This window comes from Pseudochaenichthys georgianus, chromosome 22, assembly GCF_902827115.2.
Source record: "Pseudochaenichthys georgianus chromosome 22, fPseGeo1.2, whole genome shotgun sequence".
Lineage (NCBI taxonomy): Eukaryota > Metazoa > Chordata > Actinopteri > Perciformes > Channichthyidae > Pseudochaenichthys > Pseudochaenichthys georgianus.
The window spans coordinates 25,575,840-25,596,540 of record NC_047524.1 but is presented as its reverse complement, the minus strand read 5'-3'; the positions used below and the strand labels follow the sequence as shown (position 1 = coordinate 25,596,540).

General features: G+C 42.7%; 1 long non-coding RNA gene across 1 annotated transcript; it reads left to right on the top strand.

The window, feature by feature from the left end:
* Window positions 1–13,202: 13,202 nt before the first annotated feature.
* On the top strand, window positions 13,203–14,625 carry LOC139436062 (uncharacterized). Its single transcript, XR_011645273.1, has 3 exons — window positions 13,203–13,235; window positions 13,583–13,674; window positions 14,054–14,625. It is a non-coding gene; the product is annotated as an uncharacterized lncRNA (long non-coding RNA).
* The last annotated feature ends 6,076 nt before the right edge of the window (window positions 14,626–20,701 follow it).

Genomic DNA, 20,701 nt, shown 5'->3' with positions numbered 1-20,701 from the left:
TTCTGGATTTGTTTACAAATCTAAAAACTAAATACAAAACTAGGATGATATGAAGATCTCATGTCAAAAATAATTGTGATAAATTAGACAGAACTGGCCTGTCTGTGAGCACATTTTATGTTGGTTTGGTTCTTCTGATAAAGGTGTGAATATCTAAATAATATACCAACATATGCTATTGTCATTAGTTGTGTCCCTGTTCTTAAAGCTAAGGCATTGCTAAATTAACAACTCTTGGCTTACAGAGTGGTAACATGAGACCGATTTTTATATATAAAATATAAATGTGTTTTAATTTTATAATTTATTTGAAATATTAACAATATAATAAAATAAATGGAAATATATACACCGGCAAATATTTAATATAAATACCTTGTGTGTGTGTGTGTATAGCTATTGCTTTATCTGATTAATGTTATTTTCATATGAAAGTCCATGATTATAAGTATGCAGTATCATAACTACATCTTTGATGTTTATAAAAAACCAAACCGTTTGAAAATTGGTTGAAAATTGAGCAAGATATGGTTATTTAAATAGTAAACCATAATGTTATGAATGAGAGAACTGCCTGTAGCAAGATGGCGGCCAAGTGGCAACGTCGGTCTCAATTGGCCAGCAGCGCGAGTGAGTCATCTAGTGTTTATATATATATCTATGGGCGTGACGGTCGACTCCAAAGGGTTAATATTAAATACATATATAAGTATTTTTACAACTTGTATTTAGAAATACTCTGTTGTAATTATTGATGCATAAATGTGTTCATCCATTCAATGTGGCATCTGCTATAATGGGGTTAATGTATGATATTACTTAATAATACAATACATTATAATATATGATATGATAATTACATTTTAGTTTTATTCATTTCTTATTTCATAGTTTCTCATTATTATTATCGCTCATCTTATTTTTGATTGTATTAATCTGTGTGAATCTGTGCTGTCCTGTTTTTCACTCTCACCTTGTTGCTGTTTGAACTACTGAATTTCCCCACGGGATTAATAAAGGTCCATCTTATCTTATCTTAATGTATAAGTTGATTTACTTCAATCTACTGTACGGTGTAAAAACACCCCAACAATATTACAAGAAATATACTGCATAAAGCAAACTATATACTTTATTTGATCTAAAATATTGATGTTTTTTCATTATAGTAGCTTGTGAAAACCATACTGTAACAAATAAGTGATTAAATGCTACAGTATTCAGCACCACTGCAGAGCTGCAAACAGACTAAGTTGCCACCCAGTTCTCAGTTGTCTTGTATTTTGTGAATGAAGCGCCATCTCATGGTTAAATCCTGTAATTGAACAAATGGGGAAATTGGGCAACGCCCTCTAGCAATTTGGCAACACCCCCAGCCACTGGCATCCGCTGGGCTTTTGACTGGGACACACCCATTTGAGTCTGATCTGAGGTGGCGATCCGACTCACGCAGGGGGACACTGTGGTAGCCGTTCCAGGCGCCCGTGACGGTCTTCCAGGTGCCTTTCGGGACGCGGCGTGCAGGGTGGAACGGGGACCCAGTGGCGAAGGTCTCACATTGGCAGAACTTGTTGAGGGGGGAGAGGTCCACGGTCCTGCGGGGGGGAGCCGTCGTGCTTCCGAGTGATTACCATACGATGGCACCACGCCACTGGCTCGCCGTATGGCACGTGTTCAATGACCCCAAGGGCTTCGTCCCGCAGGAGGTCATCGTGGACCCTCCGCTGCCAGTGTAGAGGCACTGTAGCCGCGGTGTGGCATGCCTTAGGCGTAGCTGCGGGGTCCACGTGCATCTCGATAGGGGGCAAGTATTGAATGTCGACGAGGCATATCTCCCGAGTAGCCAACCTTTCATCCGGTTGTTGTTCTCTGGCGTACAAGGGAACGGCAGTGCTGCGGGGCGCGCCGGGGGGACCGTGCGCTGAGGACATGAGCACTGGGCGTCCTGGGGGTCACCTGGCCCCACTTTAGGGCTGCAACAAACGACTAATTTGATAGTCGATTAATCTATCGATTAATGAAACAGATTAATCGACTATTCGGACTATTATGCCTTGCACAATTTCTCAAACGCTCTTATTTAGCCATCAACTTTTAGATTTAGTTTGAGGTTGTTTTAGGCATGTGGAAACTAACAATGAAGACAATAAAGATGAATACTTGATTAAAAAATACATATTATTAAATTAACTAAACAAATTGTTTACAAAATGAATATTGCTTTTCATTTAAATTAAATAAATAATATTTCACATCAAAAGAAACAACAGTGTTTTAGCAAATAATAAATAATGTGATAACAGAATTGTAAACAGAATAGCTGAAACTTTAACAAACTAACTAATTCAGTTACCTCAAATCATTACCCCATGTTTATATAATGTAGTTCAGTGGTTCCCAAACGTTTTGTGCCCAAGGCACACCAAAGGACAAGTCAAAATCTCAAGGCACACCTATTGTGCAAAATAGCCCTGATAACACGTGTTATCACTCATATGTAAAATATCTGTAAATGTGCATAATTATTTACAAATGCCAAATAAAATGTAACAAAGACAACTATATTACTCATGAAATATTTAGTAACGAAATATTTCAGAAATGAATTTGAAACGTTATCAAATTAGGCTTCATCAAAGCAGCAACACACTCATTTAAACCAGACAGGTCACAACATTAAAAATGAGACAAAGGAAATTCAGCACAGATAACTGTCAATGCAAGGAAGCTGCATTGTCCATGGTCCTGAACTACAAATTATAAATGTAACATTTCAGCAGAGTCGTTACTAAAAAAAAGTAATATATTACATATTACATATTACTTAAGTATTACACTACTTCGTTACTCTCTACATAAAGTAACTCGTTACTTTACTCGCAGGGCCGGCCCGCCCCTCCCTGCAGGCAGATCACGCAGACTGCTAACGTTTCAAATGTTCTCTTTAGTTCAGTTTCCATCCTGAATGTTTTCCTATCTGACCATGGCTGTTCTCTGTCTCCTGCTATCTGTATATTTTGCGCAGTCTATCTCTGCTCACTCTGTTGCGTCGGCGTGTTCTCCTGCGTGTTGGCCATGTGTTGCACTGGAACCAGACACCGCAAAGAATTAAGCCGAGCACGTACGAACTGCGCATGCGTGAGTGGCAATAACTCTCCTTACCAGCAGGCGGCGGTAGTGTGTATTCGTCATTCAAAACAGGCAACAACCGGAAGACAGAGAAGAAGAACAGACTGTGATATAAACAAACACATAGCGTGTGCGGTAGCTCCACCTTAGCATGTGTTATTTGCAGGTGCTTGTTGAGGTTTGAGGTGGTGTCACAGCAGTGGATAACAGCTTCTGGCCTGGACACAGTTTGCACCTCACCGTCACATTCCTGTCTATTCTTCGGACGAACTCAAAATAATGGGCATACCTCCACCCCTCGAGAGTTATCGCTGACTCAGCCATGTTTATGCAGCACTGCAGGTGGAGATGTAGTCGCGCAGATTACGTACATATAAACCTACAAAGTACTGATATAGTAAATAAAAAAATAATTATTTTTATGTAGTTGTATATTGCAATAATAACGTATGGTTGTCACAAAATCCCACGGCACACCCGGACTTGCCTCACGGCACACCAGTGTGCCGCGGCACACCGTTTGGGAACCACTGATGTAGTTAACTCGGTGTGTTGCTGCTAGCATACATAACACCTGACGTGGAAACGTTACTCGTGGACGGGGCTACAGAGCTGCTAGAAAGACAGTCGAACCCGGTGCATTCCTCCGTCTGGATGTGGAGCACTTTTGCTAAATGTTTAGACAAATTGCTCGTGTTACCTCCCTTACATGCTAAACTCTTATTGCACTTTTGGCAACGAGCATCGAGACGGGTAAAGTTTAACCGCACCTCGGAGCGGCGTTCTCTCCGCCATCTCCGCAGTGTGTTGCTTGCATGTAGCAGCCGCGTGTGTGTAAACTGCCCCGCCCCCTCCCACACAGACCAGGGAGAGTGATCTCGTCTGATCGAAAATACATCATAGACGCATTTGTTTGTCTTTTTACATATTATAAACGAGCTGGCCACACTAAGACTGCGATATAATGTTTTTGTATCAATAATACATGACATATATTTTTTAAATGTCTCCAGTACCAATAACGTTGTAGTTTAACGGCGCGTAAAACGCACGTGATGACGTCACCAACGAATCGACGACTGAATTAGTTGGCAACTAATTTGGTAATCGATTTTAATCGATTAAGTAGATTAGTTGTTGCACCCCTACCCCACTTAGCCGCCGTTGGTTGACCTCGTCGCATTGACGGACAAGGGCTGGTCTGGCGTGTCAGCCGCGTCAGGGCTACGCCTGTCTTTGGGCCCCCCTGCAACGTCGTCCGACGGGAAGTTCACGGGCAAGAGGCCGAGGTTGAGCAACGACTCGTAGGAGAGGTACATAGCCCGGACTGAGCTGCTCACGTATACCATGGAACGGCAGGATGTAACACACCCCCCGCTGCAGGTCGTCGAGAGCCTAGCGAAGAACGCTCCCTCGATGGCTATAGGAGAGCGGTTGGCGGCCGACAGGCTGAGGCTGACGGGTCGCAGGTCGTCCCGCGCGAAACCGCAGGCCAGGAACTCCTCCAGAGACCAAATGTCCGACTGCGCGCCAGTGTCCGCGACGGCGGATATCCGAGCTCCGTTGGCCGAGCCCCGGTTGCTGACATATGATGTTTGTCAATCTTAAAAATTTATTTCCATGTCAAAAAAGTCAACGTTTGTCGTAAAACTGTTGAAATATAAGACTATGGTTTAATACGCAACTAGAAAGACTACAAACCCCAGAATCCCGGTCCCGCATGCTGGCTCTTACGGAACCGATTAACTCCCCTTGTGTGTATGTACAGCTCTCAACATGCCCAGACTTGGAGTGATTAGGCTTGTTTGAGACCCGTTGCGGCTCGCCTCGAAAGTAGACGAGAATAGCCGATCGCAGCCGGGGGAGGTCTCAAAAAGCTTGCCTGAAGTCGGACAGCTCGGAGTCATGAGTCGGCTTCGTCTTCTTCTTCTTCTTCTCGTTCTTCTTCTTCTACTTACCAGATACCAGCGAGTCGTTTCCCATCAAGCATTTCGCTTCCGCAGGACGTGGAGAGGAACTGCGCCGCCTCACCGCGCCGCGCCTCACTCTCAAGGCTGCGGGCGTCTTTGTCCCGCGAGATTTCAACGTCTCATGTAGACGAGCCTCCAGAGCAAGTCAGACAAAATTACTAACCATCATGCAACGCACTAGCAAGACGGTGATCGAAATTGCGCAGGTCTCGCTTGTCTCAAATAAGCCTACTTTTTCCGAAATAAGGTCCCATGGAGCTCCCCCGGAAGGGGAGGGACTTCGCCTCTTAGCTATCAGCTTTCACCAGTCATCTGTCAGCTGTATTCCGACCAACATTAATAAAGGATGTGCGAAATATAAATGCCCTTACAAAGAGATGCTATAAGTACTAACAGTGGAGCATTATTAATATTAAAAAGAGTTAACTAATGTCATCTGTCCATATGAATTCAGAGAAAACGGACCGATTACTGTTACTGATGTCGGCTATTTAAACATTTGGAGGCCCATGTTAAGTTTACAAGTGTGTGTGGATAAAGGACCTTAACATGTACAAGTTTATTAACAGCTATAGAATCATCCAGACAGACCTAACATGGCTAATGCTATGCTAACTGAATGCTAACAAAGCGTTGGCTTATCATGCTTAATAGATCTCGCAGTATTTGTACGTATGCTGCGATATTCTGTGTGTGGTGTTCCCTCTCGCTGTGACCTCGGGCCAGGGTGTGTGTTACTCTCTCAGGTGTGTGTCTGTCAGTGCATAGATGTGTCCTCCTTTGTGTGTTTTTATCAGAGGATAACAGCGCTGACAGGCTTTGTCTGTGAGTGTCAGGACCCCCCCCCACACACACACACACACACACACACACACACACACACACACCTGCCAGACTGCAGGTATCACTAACAATTAGTCTCCCTTTAAAGGTCATCTCATCAGGAAGTTCACATTGTTCAGTAAAATGTTAGTTGGTTGGCTAAATGTTCTTTTAATATATTTTGTTTAGTACAGACAAGAGAAACTAATATAGACACAACTGTGTGGGTAAGCAACACCCTCTCAGACCAAAAAGGGATTATAAAATACATAAAGGAGTCTCAGTCCACTGGTCCCGAAAGAACAAGCGGCTGGGTACCCGACTCAGATAAGCGTTAGAATATTGATGGATGGAAAATTCTTTTTTTTTTCAGCTTTTTACAGTAAAATTAATTAACACAAAATTGCGACATTGGTTGTTTTTCATTGGAAATCATATGTTTTGTTTTAGTAAAGATTAAAAAAATTATGTAGTTCTTCATATATTGTTCAAATAATTAATATTGCACGATAATTAGTGACTGCACACGGTTCATTAAGAGTTTGAATTTCAACTCACCCAATATCTAATCTGAATCTAAATCTGGCTGATTCTCCTGAAACTAGACGCCCACTGTTGGTGATCACAGTCAGTGTTAAAGTGAAAAAAAGAGAAAATATTGATATTTTGGAACTGCAAAACGACACGCCAGTGTTTCTAAAATTTGATTGTTTTTCAGCGCTAAAAAAACATTTTCTATAAAGGTTATACCTGGGTTGTGTGTGCATTAGGTTACTTACATGAGAATCTTTTTTTAGCAAATGTTTAGTGATTTACACAAAGGAACAAAGCATGTTGGGAGTAAAGAGGATACGTAAAGAGGATACGTCCCCAGCTGACCCAGAAAGCGACGCAGGTTCTGGTCCAGGCTCTCGTCATCTCACGCCTAGACTACTGCAACTCCCTCCTGGCTGGTCTACCTGCATGTGCCATCCGACCTCTGCAGCTCATTCAGAATGCTCGTCTGGTCTTCAACCTTCCTAAATTCTCCCACACCACGCCGCTCCTCCGCTCCCTCCACTGGCTTCCGGTAACTGCTAGAATCCACTTCAAGACAATGGTACTTGCGTACCATGCTGCGAATGGATCTGGCCCTTCCTACATCCAGGACATGGTTAAACCGTACACCCAGCACGTGCACTCCGCTCTGCATCAACAAAATGGCTCGCCCCATCGCTGCGAAAGGGACCCAAGTTCCTCCTATCCCCCTCTTCTCCCATTTCTCCTTTTACACCTGTTTTCTCTTCATACGTCTCCCAACCTCCATTTCTCTTTCATTCTCTCTCCTCTTTCCTCTCCTAATTCTCTTGATCTCTCCCTTCCCTCCGATTATACAACTCCCTCTCATCTCCATAACATCACGACTCCTGTTTCCTCCTCTTATTTCCTCTCCTCCCCTTCTCTCCCATACTCCTGCTTTCTCTCTCCTCTTTGTTTCACTCTCTCACTCTCTCCTCCCCCTCAGTACGGCTCATGATGTGTGGAACAGTCTAGGGGAGGTGCTGCAGGCTCAGGGAAACGCCGCTGCGGCAACCGAGTGTTTCCTGACCGCGCTGGAGCTGGAGGCCAGCAGCCCCATCCTGCCCTTCACTATCATCCCCCGAGCACTTTGAGACCCACACACACACACCACACACACACACACACACACACAACTAAGGCACAAATGATGGACCTGCATGCACTTGCACAAGGTTTTTCTCCTGTACCCTCACTGTAAATACACACACACACACACTGTATACAAACTGTAAACATAATTAAAATGTGCGCTTCCCCCTGTCCACCCATCTTCTCACAATGCCTTGTGTAACTGTGACCCCTGACCATGTGTGAGGCCAAATTGCTTGTGTGTGTGTGTGTGTGTGTGTGTGTGTGGTGTGTGTGTGTGTGGGTGTGTGTGGTGTGTGTGTGTGTGTGTGTGTGTGTGTGTGTGTGTGGTTGTGTGTGTGTGTGGGTGTGTGTGTGTGTGTGTGTGTGTGTGTGTGTGTGTGTGTGTGTGTGTGTGTGTGTGGTGTGTGTGTGTGTGTGTGTGTTGAAAGACGTAAATAAAATCCAACTTGAGTTGGTGCCGCTTGCATTCAGATGTTTACATTTTGTTTACATGTTATTTAGTCTGTTAATGTTTCCTTTATTAGCCAAATATTACTGATCACACACACACACACACACACACACACACACTGATCATACAGAGAGGTTCATGGTTACTGTGTTGCTGACTCAGCACAGCCAGGTCTAAATGCCAAAACACCGGCTGCATACACACAGGACATGAGATATAAATCTGCTGATGTCCAAACTGATGGCTGTTCTTTTTTTATTTCGTTCAAGCACATGTTGTCTTATCTGTTTCAACTAACAAATGTTTAAATTGTCAATTAATCTGACAATTTCTTATGAGCTAAATCGTTTAGTCCAATATTTAAATGTTAAATGTCTTTTATGGCAGTTGATACCTCAAGGGTAATCAATGTAATATGATTTGAAACAGAGAAAAGAAGAACATCTGGATTGGAGAGGTCTTTGTGCATGGGAAATTGCAGATTAAAAAGATGAATCCATTTAAAGAGGCCCTGTTGTGCTTTTTGGGAGTTCCCTTTTCCTCTACTGTGTTACGGAAAGGGTCTGCAAAGGCTCAAACAAGTGTGACATCACTATTGGCTAGCTCTCCAACACATTGTACGTGATGTATATCTAAGCGGTTGACCAATCAACAGAGCTAGCCAGCTAACCAATCAGAGCAGACTGGGCTCTGGTTTCAGACAGAGGGTGAAAAGAGGTGCTGCAGCACAGGCAGGATGAGAAGAATTAAGAGCTTTTGAACATTAAAGCATGGAGACACGTCACAGTAGGGGCACTACATACAAATACGGCCCTATTCCTAAAGTTGACGATTATTTACTGTCAATCGACCAATCGTTGCAGGTCGAGTGTACTCCCTTGTTTACTCATATTTCCATGACATTCTATACATTTGCATATGTTCCTAACATGTTCAATATTATTAACATTTTGTGAATAACGCTTTGGTATAAATGTTCTCATCCAACTCTCGGCAAAGAAGCATATTTCCCAAAATGTGAAAATGTTGCTGTAAAATAAAACCCTTTTCCATTTGAATTATTGTAAATGTTTTACTTATTTTTTGTAAAGTATGTTTTTATTTTATAGCATGAGCAGCTATAGTCCCATTAACTGAACACATAAGAGTGCCAAATGCAAATAGTCAAACAGAAATAATATAATGTTGCAATTTCATGTAAGTGCTGTAAAAACCTATACAAAAATGAATTTTGAAAAATTGTAAGTATGTAGTTATGAATGTGATTTTTTTCTCTCAAATCTGATTTCCTTGTGTGTGTAAATGCAACTGGTTATAGTGTGTTCTGTGTCCTGCCAGTGTCATGTTAAACACCAGATAAATATACTTTTCATTTGATTATACATGCAAAGGATTATTGTTGTATATTTGATTGTTCCAAGTGTATTGATATTGTTTTAGAAAGTCAATTATAATTCTATTTTCTGGAGAGCTATGTTACTGAGATGCAGTTGGAGGAATAAAAGGAGCTCGCCGAGTCCTTTGCTGTAAATTAATGACTGAAATTATAACGATGACAATGATAAAGATAATAAAAGTGGTTAAAAACATGCGAGACTTCTTGTCTGTCTGTTTTATTATGTTTGAACATAATAATAATATTGTGTATTTTTTTTATTGTGCACTAGATCAACAGAGCCAGCGTGCGAGAGTGGAAAAGTGTTCATTAAATCTGAAACAATTGTTTTGATTCAAGCATAGTATTAAAATTAGGGCTGGGCAAGTTAACGCGTTCTCCCGTTAAGGCGTTAAATCATTAATGCCAACAATTATTTTATCTCGCATTAACAGTTTTTTATTATGTGGGTGTATCAGTATTGGCTTCGGGAGGGCGTCATCACGCGTCTCAATCAATGAGAGCATTTGGTGGCACATTTTTCTTAATATTCTAATTTTGGGTTCTCTCTAAGCCGTAATCATCAAGATTAAAACAAATCATATATAATATATGAGTTTCCCTTTTTAAATAGAAATACTGAAATGAATCAACTTTTCCACGATATTAAAATGTTTTGAGATTTAGCTATAATCCTATAGTAACTAACTGGTAAGAACTATTGACATCAAATCTGAAAACTCAGAGATGAAATTGGCGTTGTGCTTAGGGGGTCGACACGTAGATTGTAACAGTTAAGTATTCAAAGCTAGAAAAGTCTCCAAAACAACACTTGGAACATGTGAAGTCATTAGAGAAAATGGTAGCAAGTCCTCCACCTCTCTTATTCTGTCTGTATGAGAACTGGATCATTTTATACATACATCATTTCAGGCAATGTATTAAAGTGGAGCACAAATGTGTCCTGAAAACCCACAACATACTTTTTACCACTTCCTGTTCCCTCGTCTCGAAGTCAATTTATTGAAAGTGTTTGTCGTTAAATGCCTGACATAAGGTCTGGTGTTAACCAAACTGAAGAGATTACACGTTTTGGCCTACGATATAAAATACGTCAGTAAATACACTATTTTCAATTTACACACGGCATCTATTGCACGTCTGTCCGTCCTGGGAGAGGGATCCCTCTGTTGCTCTCCCTGAGGTTTCTCCCATTTTTCCCTTTAAACTGGGTTTTCTCTGGAAGTTTTTCCTTGCAGCAAAGACTAGTTTTCTCTCAACAAGTTTTAAAAGTGTATCTTACCTTTTTTCACCCAGTTAACTTTTTATTTATTTATTCATGCATATTTTACTAATCACATTACATTTCATTTAGCTGACGCTTTTATCCAAAGCGACTTATAATGACCGATTACAGGGACATTCTCCCTGGAGTAACTAAGGGCTAAATGCCTTACTCAAGGGCACAATCGTGGTGGTGTTCCTGGCGGGATTTGAACTCACAGCCTTCCGATCTTCAGCCCACCTCACTATCCATTAGACCAATCACTACCCTCTCAAATGGAAATATGTGTTAAATGGTGAACACACTGTTTGAGACCCACTGAGAACTTAGACTAAGTTAACTATCTAAACACTCAGAGAGTCCTTTACCTCACCTGAGCTGAGGTTATCCCGAGCTTGAATGACACACAGAGACCAATCAAGGGCTTTGATTTATGATCTATATGACAGTGGCCATGTCGGCAGGCCACATCATGTGGACAGCCAGTCACCCTGTGTGAGGCAGGCCACTTAACAGGCCAGAAGGAGGCGAGATCAGTGCAAGGGAGCGAGGGATCATTGTCCACAAGTTAATCGATCGCAGATGGCGTCGTGGTCACGTACGAATAAAATAAAATAATTCATTTTTAAATAAAAAAAACTAAAAACTAAATGTGTCGTGAAATATACTTGGGCGGCCGTTAATATACCTGGGCGGCCCGCCCAAGTATAGTCTATGTGTGGGAAACCCTGAAGTCCTTTTGAATTCTCCTATCCACTATCCCTTAACCCCGTGACGTTTCACTCAGAGGTCAAGGAATAGACGATAGGGTTAGAATTTAGGAGCTGATCTTTGGACTATTCGACTGCAGCCCTGGCCGCGGCCGCAGCTAGACCCTTCTCGTTTGATTACCTCACCCCCTCCCTGGTAAATACATCCTGTTGAGCAGAATCTACAGTTTCCAGTATTTTCCGTTTCGTAAAATGATCAAATACGGCGAAAATATTCAAATATGTGCTTCCATTTTTCATACTTTTGAAATGTATTAACTTTATATCATCGTATCTCCGTGTTTACTGGGTCTTTTTCCAGTACTTTCGACAGAAACACACGGCAATGTTGTCCGGACTGTTTTTTATGCGGCACCGGCTTGAACAGATCATGTGATCTGATCACGCCGGCGTGACCATAGATATATATAAACACTAGATGGCTCATGGGAGATTTTCCAGCGTAGCTGACCGGCCGCCATCTTGCTACAGTCAACAGTTACGGCCCGTCTACACTACAGCGTCGAAAGCTCCAAGTTGCTCCAAGCTGCCCATTCACTTTCAATGGGGTGACGTCACGTAGCCGCGCTTTTTCGCGGAACTGAATTGTGGGTAGCAGAGCGAGGCGTCTCAGGCGACCAGAAGTTGAACATTGTTCAACTTCTGGTCGCCTGGACGCCGGAGTAGCCAGCGCCAGCCAATCAAATCCCGTTTCCCAAAATCTGACAGCTGAAGCGCTAGCCAATCAAACCGCGTCTAAGCTGGGAGAGATATCCCGCCGTTCATTTCTATATTTCAAAAAAAGTCGGAGGAGAAACTAACTATCGCCGTAGCAAATCACCCGGTTTTGTATGACCAGACCCTCTTCACCTACCGGGATACAAACCGGAGGAACCAGGCATGGAGGGAGGTGGCAGAGACAGTGGGGGAAACTGGTAGGTTTTCGCCTGTTTGGGGAGTTTATAGATATATTGCTCGCATAAAATCCCCGGGGGTTTTTGCTTTGTATGTCGGGGGCGGGAGATTCATGTGATTGGTTGTTGGTCGTGTTGCTTGAATAAAATCCCCAAGCTCCAGACACGCCCAGCTCCAAGCTATTTTTGGAGCTGTAGTGTGGACGCTCCGTTACGGCCCGTCTACACTACAGCGTCGAGAGCGTCGAAAGCTCCAAGCAGCTCCAAGCTGCCCATTCACTTTCAATGGGGTGACGTCACGTAGCCGCGCTTTTTCGCCGAACTGAATTGTGGGTAGCCGAGCGAGGCGTCTCAGGCGACCCAGGCGACCAGAAGTTGAACATGTTCAACTTCTGGTCGCCTGGACGCCGGAGTAGCCAGCGCCAGCCAATCAAATCCCGTTTCCCAAAATCTGACAGCTGAAGCGCTAGCCAATCAAACCGCGTCTAAGCTGGGAGAGATATCCCGCCGTTCATTTCTATATTTTCAAAAAAAGTCGGAGGAGAAACTAACTATCGCCGTAGCGAATCACCCGGTTTTGTATGACCAGACCCTCTTCACCTCCGGGATACAAACCGGAGGAACCAGGCATGGAGGAGGTGGCAGAGACAGTGGGGGAAACTGGTAGGTTATCGCCTGTTTGGGGAGTTTAATATATATTGCTCCCATAAAATCCCCGGGGTTTTTGCTTTGTATGTCGGGGGCGGGAGATTCATGTGATTGTGTTGTTGGCCGTGTTGCTTGAATAAAAATCCCCAAGCTCCAGACACGCCCAGCTCCAAGCTATTTTTGGAGCTGTAGTGTGGACGCTCCGTTACTCTGATTCGCGTTCTGGTAGCTGTTGTCAGGTGAGTGATCTGCACAAAAATACTCTTAACTCACTGAAATCTTGACTGATTTACAAACGGTTTGGTTTATTATAAACATGATTAGCATGGCTATGAACAGGATGCTTGGACATGTTGAAATTGCAGCTTTTCTTTGTGTATGTGGTTGTATTTATTAGCTGGCTAATAACAAGAGGCTGTCAGTGAGACCTAGTATTACAAAGTTGACCCACAACTCCACCAGTGGGAGAGCAGCTCTCTCTTTCTTTCAACACAACTTAAGTTACACATGATTTCTTCCAAGTGGTTTGGCTTGTTAAAAACATCTTGCATTATGATACAGGAATTTGCTGGCTTTGTGTTTACAGAAGTACCTGACTATGCCGGACTTTTGTGCAGCCTACGGATGCTCTAATCACCGCAGTCTGGAAACAAGAACCCGTGGGATCACCTTTCACGTGTAAGATATGACAATATTATGACTAAAATTAGGATAATCGTTAATTACTTAGTGGATGTATGTACATTACAAGTCCTGCTACACAGGATCAGTGGGGCTATGTGAGATAATAGTATTGCAATATTGTTGTTGACCCAGCCTCTTTAATATGTTGTTACCATTTCTTTACACAATTATTTAATGTTTCTATTGGACACCTTTTTTATTACTCTTAGTGTGGTTGTCTTATTCTTAAAGTAGGCTATACATACATGCATACATACCAAAAATATGATAATTTCGGTGTGTATTTTTGTCCTACCCTTAATGTTAAAGGAAAGAAGGGAGGAACATGTTGACAATAATTTATATATCTGGCTACCTTTCTCATGTTTTTAAGGTTTCCCAAAACCAAAGAGAGGAGGAGGCAGTGGGAACTCGCCCAAAGAAGGGACGGTTTTGTTTCCTGTGACAGGACACTGCTCTGCAGTGAGCACTTCAGGAGTGAGGAATTTGACCGGACAGGAGACGCAGCACTATGTTCCCCACATATGTTTATGTTTGCTCAGTCTAATAAACCCATAACATGGTTGTGAAAGAATACCAAAGCTGAGGCTGGACGGTGATTGATTGTTGGTGTGCCATGTGTTCTTCTTAATAATAATAATACATTTATTTTGGGGGGCCGCCTTTCATAACACCCAAGGACACATAGGATAGTTTATGTTTAAATTGTTTGTTGTTGGATTTTGTGATATATCAGCCGGGGTGAGACAAGACAAACCACAAATGGACTACAGAAGGACACAAAAGGACACATGGTACAGTTTATATTATTCTTGGTCTTTTTTCAATAACATATTTCAAAGGTTCTGGATTTGTTTACAAATCTAGAAACTAAATACAAAACTAGGATGATATGAAGATCTCATGTCAAAAATAATTGTGATAAATTAGACAGAACTGGCCTGTCTGTGAGCACATTTTATGTTGGTTTGGTTCTTCTGATAAAGGTGTGAATATCTAAATAATATACCAACATATGCTATTGTCATTAGTTGTGTCCCTGTTCTTAAAGCTAAGGCATTGCTAAATTAACAACTCTTGGCTTACAGAGTGGTAACATGAGACCGATTTTTATATATAAAATATAAATGTATTTTAATTTTATAATTTATTGAAATATTAACAATATAATAAAATAAATGGAAATATATACACCGGCAAATATTTAATATAAATACCTTGTGTGTGTGTGTGTATAGCTATTGCTTTATCTGATTAATGTTATTTTCATATGAAAGTCCATGATTATAAGTATGCAGTATCATAACTACATCTTTGATGTTTATAAAAAACCAAACCGTTTGAAAATTGGTTGAAAATTGAGCAAGCTATGGTTATTTAAATAGTAAACCATAATGTTATGAATGAGAGAACTGCCTGTAGCAAGATGGCGGCCAAGTGGCAACGTCGGTCTCAATTGGCCAGCAGCGCGAGTGAGTCATCTAGTGTTTATATATATATCTATGGGCGTGACGGTCGACTCCAAAGGGTTAATATTAAATACATATAAGTATTTTTACAACTTGTATTTAGAAATACTCTGTTGTAATTATTGATGCATAAATGTGTTCATCCATTCAATGTGGCATCTGCTATAATGGGGTTAATGTATGATATTACTTAATAATACAATACATTATAATATATGATATGATAATTACATTTTAGTTTTATTCATTTCTTATTTCATAGTTTCTCATTATTATTATCGCTCATCTTATTTTTGATTGTATTAATCTGTGTGAATCTGTGCTGTCCTGTTTTTCACTCTCACCTTGTTGCTGTTTGAACTACTGAATTTCCCCACGGGATTAATAAAGGTCCATCTTATCTTATCTTAATGTAGAAGTTGATTTACTTCAATCTACTGTACGGTGTAAAAACACCCCAACAATATTACAAGAAATATACTGCATAAAGCAAACTATATACTTTATTTGATCTAAAATATTGATGTTTTTTCATTATAGTAGCTTGTGAAAACCATACTGTAACAAATAAGTGATTAAATGCTACAGTATTCAGCACCACTGCAGAGCTGCAAACAGACTAAGTTGCCACCCAGTTCTCAGTTGTCTTGTATTTTGTGAATGAAGCGCCATCTCATGGTTAAATCCTGTAATTGAACAAATGGGGAAATTGGGCAACGCCCTCTAGCAATTTGGCAACACCCCCAGCCACTGGCATCCGCTGGGCTTTTGACTGGGACACACCCATTTGAGTCTGATCTGAGGTGGCGATCCGACTCACGCAGGGGGACACTGTGGTAGCCGTTCCAGGCGCCCGTGACGGTCTTCCAGGTGCCTTTCGGGACGCGGCGTGCAGGGTGGAACGGGGACCCAGTGGCGAAGGTCTCACATTGGCAGAACTTGTTGAGGGGGGAGAGGTCCACGGTCCTGCGGGGGGGAGCCGTCGTGCTTCCGAGTGATTACCATACGATGGCACCACGCCACTGGCTCGCCGTATGGCACGTGTTCAATGACCCCAAGGGCTTCGTCCCGCAGGAGGTCATCGTGGACCCTCCGCTGCCAGTGTAGAGGCACTGTAGCCGCGGTGTGGCATGCCTTAGGCGTAGCTGCGGGGTCCACGTGCATCTCGATAGGGGGCAAGTATTGAATGTCGACGAGGCATATCTCCCGAGTAGCCAACCTTTCATCCGGTTGTTGTTCTCTGGCGTACAAGGGAACGGCAGTGCTGCGGGGCGCGCCGGGGGGACCGTGCGCTGAGGACATGAGCACTGGGCGTCCTGGGGGTCACCTGGCCCCACTTTAGGGCTGCAACAAACGACTAATTTGATAGTCGATTAATCTATCGATTAATGAAACAGATTAATCGACTATTCGGACTATTATGCCTTGCACAATTTCTCAAACGCTCTTATTTAGCCATCAACTTTTAGATTTAGTTTGAGGTTGTTTTAGGCATGTGGAAACTAACAATGAAGACAATAAAGATGAATACTTGATTAAAAAATACATATTATTAAATTAACTAAACAAATTGTTTACAAAATGAATATTGCTTTTCATTTAAATTAAATAAATAATATTTCACATCAAAAGAAACAACAGTGTTTTAGCAAATAATAAATAATGTGATAACAGAATTGTAAACAGAATAGCTGAAACTTTAACAAACTAACTAATTCAGTTACCTCAAATCATTACCCCATGTTTATATAATGTAGTTCAGTGGTTCCCAAACGTTTTGTGCCCAAGGCACACCAAAGGACAAGTCAAAATCTCAAGGCACACCTATTGTGCAAAATAGCCCTGATAACACGTGTTATCACTCATATGTAAATATCTGTAAATGTGCATAATTATTTACAAATGCCAAATAAAATGTAACAAAGACAACTATATTACTCATGAAATATTTAGTAACGAAATATTTCAGAAATGAATTTGAAACGTTATCAAATTAGGCTTCATCAAAGCAGCAACACACTCATTTAAACCAGACAGGTCACAACATTAAAAATGAGACAAAGGAAATTCAGCACAGATAACTGTCAATGCAAGGAAGCTGCATTGTCCATGGTCCTGAACTACAAATTATAAATGTAACATTTCAGCAGAGTCGTTACTAAAAAAAAGTAATATATTACATATTACATATTACTTAAGTATTACACTACTTCGTTACTCTCTACATAAAGTAACTCGTTACTTTACTCGCAGGGCCGGCCCGCCCCTCCCTGCAGGCAGATCACGCAGACTGCTAACGTTTCAAATGTTCTCTTTAGTTCAGTTTCCATCCTGAATGTTTTCCTATCTGACCATGGCTGTTCTCTGTCTCCTGCTATCTGTATATTTTGCGCAGTCTATCTCTGCTCACTCTGTTGCGTCGGCGTGTTCTCCTGCGTGTTGGCCATGTGTTGCACTGGAACCAGACACCGCAAAGAATTAAGCCGAGCACGTACGAACTGCGCATGCGTGAGTGGCAATAACTCTCCTTACCAGCAGGCGGCGGTAGTGTGTATTCGTCATTCAAAACAGGCAACAACCGGAAGACAGAGAAGAAGAACAGACTGTGATATAAACAAACACATAGCGTGTGCGGTAGCTCCACCTTAGCATGTGTTATTTGCAGGTGCTTGTTGAGGTTTGAGTGGTGTCACAGCAGTGGATAACAGCTTCTGGCCTGGACACAGTTTGCACCTCACCGTCACATTCCTGTCTATTCTTCGGACGAACTCAAAATAATGGGCATACCTCCACCCCTCGAGAGTTATCGCTGACTCAGCCATGTTTATGCAGCACTGCAGGTGGAGATGTAGTCGCGCAGATTACGTACATATAAACCTACAAAGTACTGATATAGTAAATAAAAAAATAATTATTTTTATGTAGTTGTATATTGCAATAATAACGTATGGTTGTCACAAAATCCCACGGCACACCCGGACTTGCCTCACGGCACACCAGTGTGCCGCGGCACACCGTTTGGGAACCACTGATGTAGTTAACTCGGTGTGTTGCTGCTAGCATACATAACACCTGACGTGGAAACGTTACTCGTGGACGGGGCTACAGAGCTGCTAGAAAGACAGTCGAACCCGGTGCATTCCTCCGTCTGGATGTGGAGCACTTTTGCTAAATGTTTAGACAAATTGCTCGTGTTACCTCCCTTACATGCTAAACTCTTATTGCACTTTTGGCAACGAGCATCGAGACGGGTAAAGTTTAACCGCACCTCGGAGCGGCGTTCTCTCCGCCATCTCCGCAGTGTGTTGCTGCATGTAGCAGCCGCGTGTGTGTAAACTGCCCCGCCCCCTCCCACACAGACCAGGGAGAGTGATCTCGTCTGATCGAAAATACATCATAGACGCATTTGTTTGTCTTTTTACATATTATAAACGAGCTGGCCACACTAAGACTGCGATATAATGTTTTTGTATCAATAATACATGACATATATTTTTTAAATGTCTCCAGTACCAATAACGTTGTAGTTTAACGGCGCGTAAAACGCACGTGATGACGTCACCAACGAATCGACGACTGAATTAGTTGGCAACTAATTTGGTAATCGATTTTAATCGATTAAGTAGATTAGTTGTTGCACCCCTACCCCACTTAGCCGCCGTTGGTTGACCTCGTCGCATTGACGGACAAGGGCTGGTCTGGCGTGTCAGCCGCGTCAGGGCTACGCCTGTCTTTGGGCCCCCCTGCAACGTCGTCCGACGGGAAGTTCACGGGCAAGAGGCCGAGGTTGAGCAACGACTCGTAGGAGAGGTACATAGCCCGGACTGAGCTGCTCACGTATACCATGGAACGGCAGGATGTAACACACCCCCCGCTGCAGGTCGTCGAGAGCCTAGCGAAGAACGCTCCCTCGATGGCTATAGGAGAGCGGTTGGCGGCCGACAGGCTGAGGCTGACGGGTCGCAGGTCCCGCCCAAACCGCAGGCCAGGAACTCCTCCAGAGACCAAATGTCCGACTGCGCGCCAGTGTCCGCGACGGCGGATATCCGAGCTCCGTTGGCCGAGCCCCGGTTGCTGACATATGATGTTTGTCAATCTTAAAAATTTATTTCCATGTCAAAAAAGTCAACGTTTGTCGTAAAACTGTTGAAATATAAGACTATGGTTTAATACGCAACTAGAAAGACTACAAACCCCAGAATCCCGGTCCCGCATGCTGGCTCTTACGGAACCGATTAACTCCCCTTGTGTGTATGTACAGCTCTCAACATGCCCAGACTTGGAGTGATTAGGCTTGTTTGAGACCCGTTGCGGCTCGCCTCGAAAGTAGACGAGAATAGCCGATCGCAGCCGGGGGAGGTCTCAAAAAGCTTGCCTGAAAGTTCGGACAGCTCGGAGTCATGAGTCGGCTTCGTCTTCTTCTTCTTCTTCTCGTTCTTCTTCTTCTACTTACCAGATACCAGCGAGTCGTTTCCCATCAAGCATTTCGCTTCCGCAGGACGTGGAGAGGAACTGCGCCGCTCACCGCGCCGCGCCTCACTCTCAAAGGCTGCGGGCGTCTTTGTCCCGCGAGATTCAACGTCTCATGTAGACGAGCCTCCCAGAGCAAGTCAAGACAAATTACTAACCATCATGTCAACGCACTCGCAAGACGGTGACTCGAAATTGCGCAGGTCTCGCTTGTCTCAAATAAGCCTACTTTTTCCGAAATAAGGTCCCATGGAGCTCCCCCGGAAGGGGAGGGACTTCGCCTCTTAGCTATCAGCTTTCACCAGTCATCTGTCAGCTGTATTCCGACCAACATTAATAAAGGATGTGCGAAATATAAATGCCCTTACAAAGAGATGCTATAGTACTAACAGTGGAGCATTATTAATATTAAAAAGAGTTAACTAATGTCATCTGTCCATATGAATTCAGAGAAAACGGACCGATTACTGTTACTGATGTCGGCTATTTAAACATTTGGAGGCCCATGTTAAGTTTACAAGTGTGTGTGGATAAAGGACCTTAACATGTACAAGTTTATTAACCGCTATAGAATCATCCAGACAGACCTAACATGGGCTAATGCTATGCAACTGAATGCTAACAAAGCGTTGGCTTATCATTCTTATAGATCTCGCAGTATTTGTACGTATGCTGCGATATTCTGGTGTGGTGTTCCCTCTCGCTGTGACCTCGGGCCAGGGTGTGTGTTACTCTCTCAGGTGTGTGTCTGTCAGTGCATAGATGTGTCCTCCTTTGTGTGTTTTTATCAGAGGATAACAGCGCTGACAGGCTTTGTCTGTGAGTGTCAGGATCACCCCCCCCCCACACACACACACACACACACACACACCACACACACACACACCTGCCAGACTGCAGGTATCACTAACAAATTAGTCTCCCTTTAAAGGTCATCTCATCAGGAAGTTCACATTGTTCAGTAAAAATGTTAGTTGGTTGGCTAAATGTTCTTTTAATATATTTGTTTAGTACAGACAAGAGAAACTAATATAGACACAACTGTGTGGGTAAGCAACACCCTCTCAGACCAAAAAGGGATT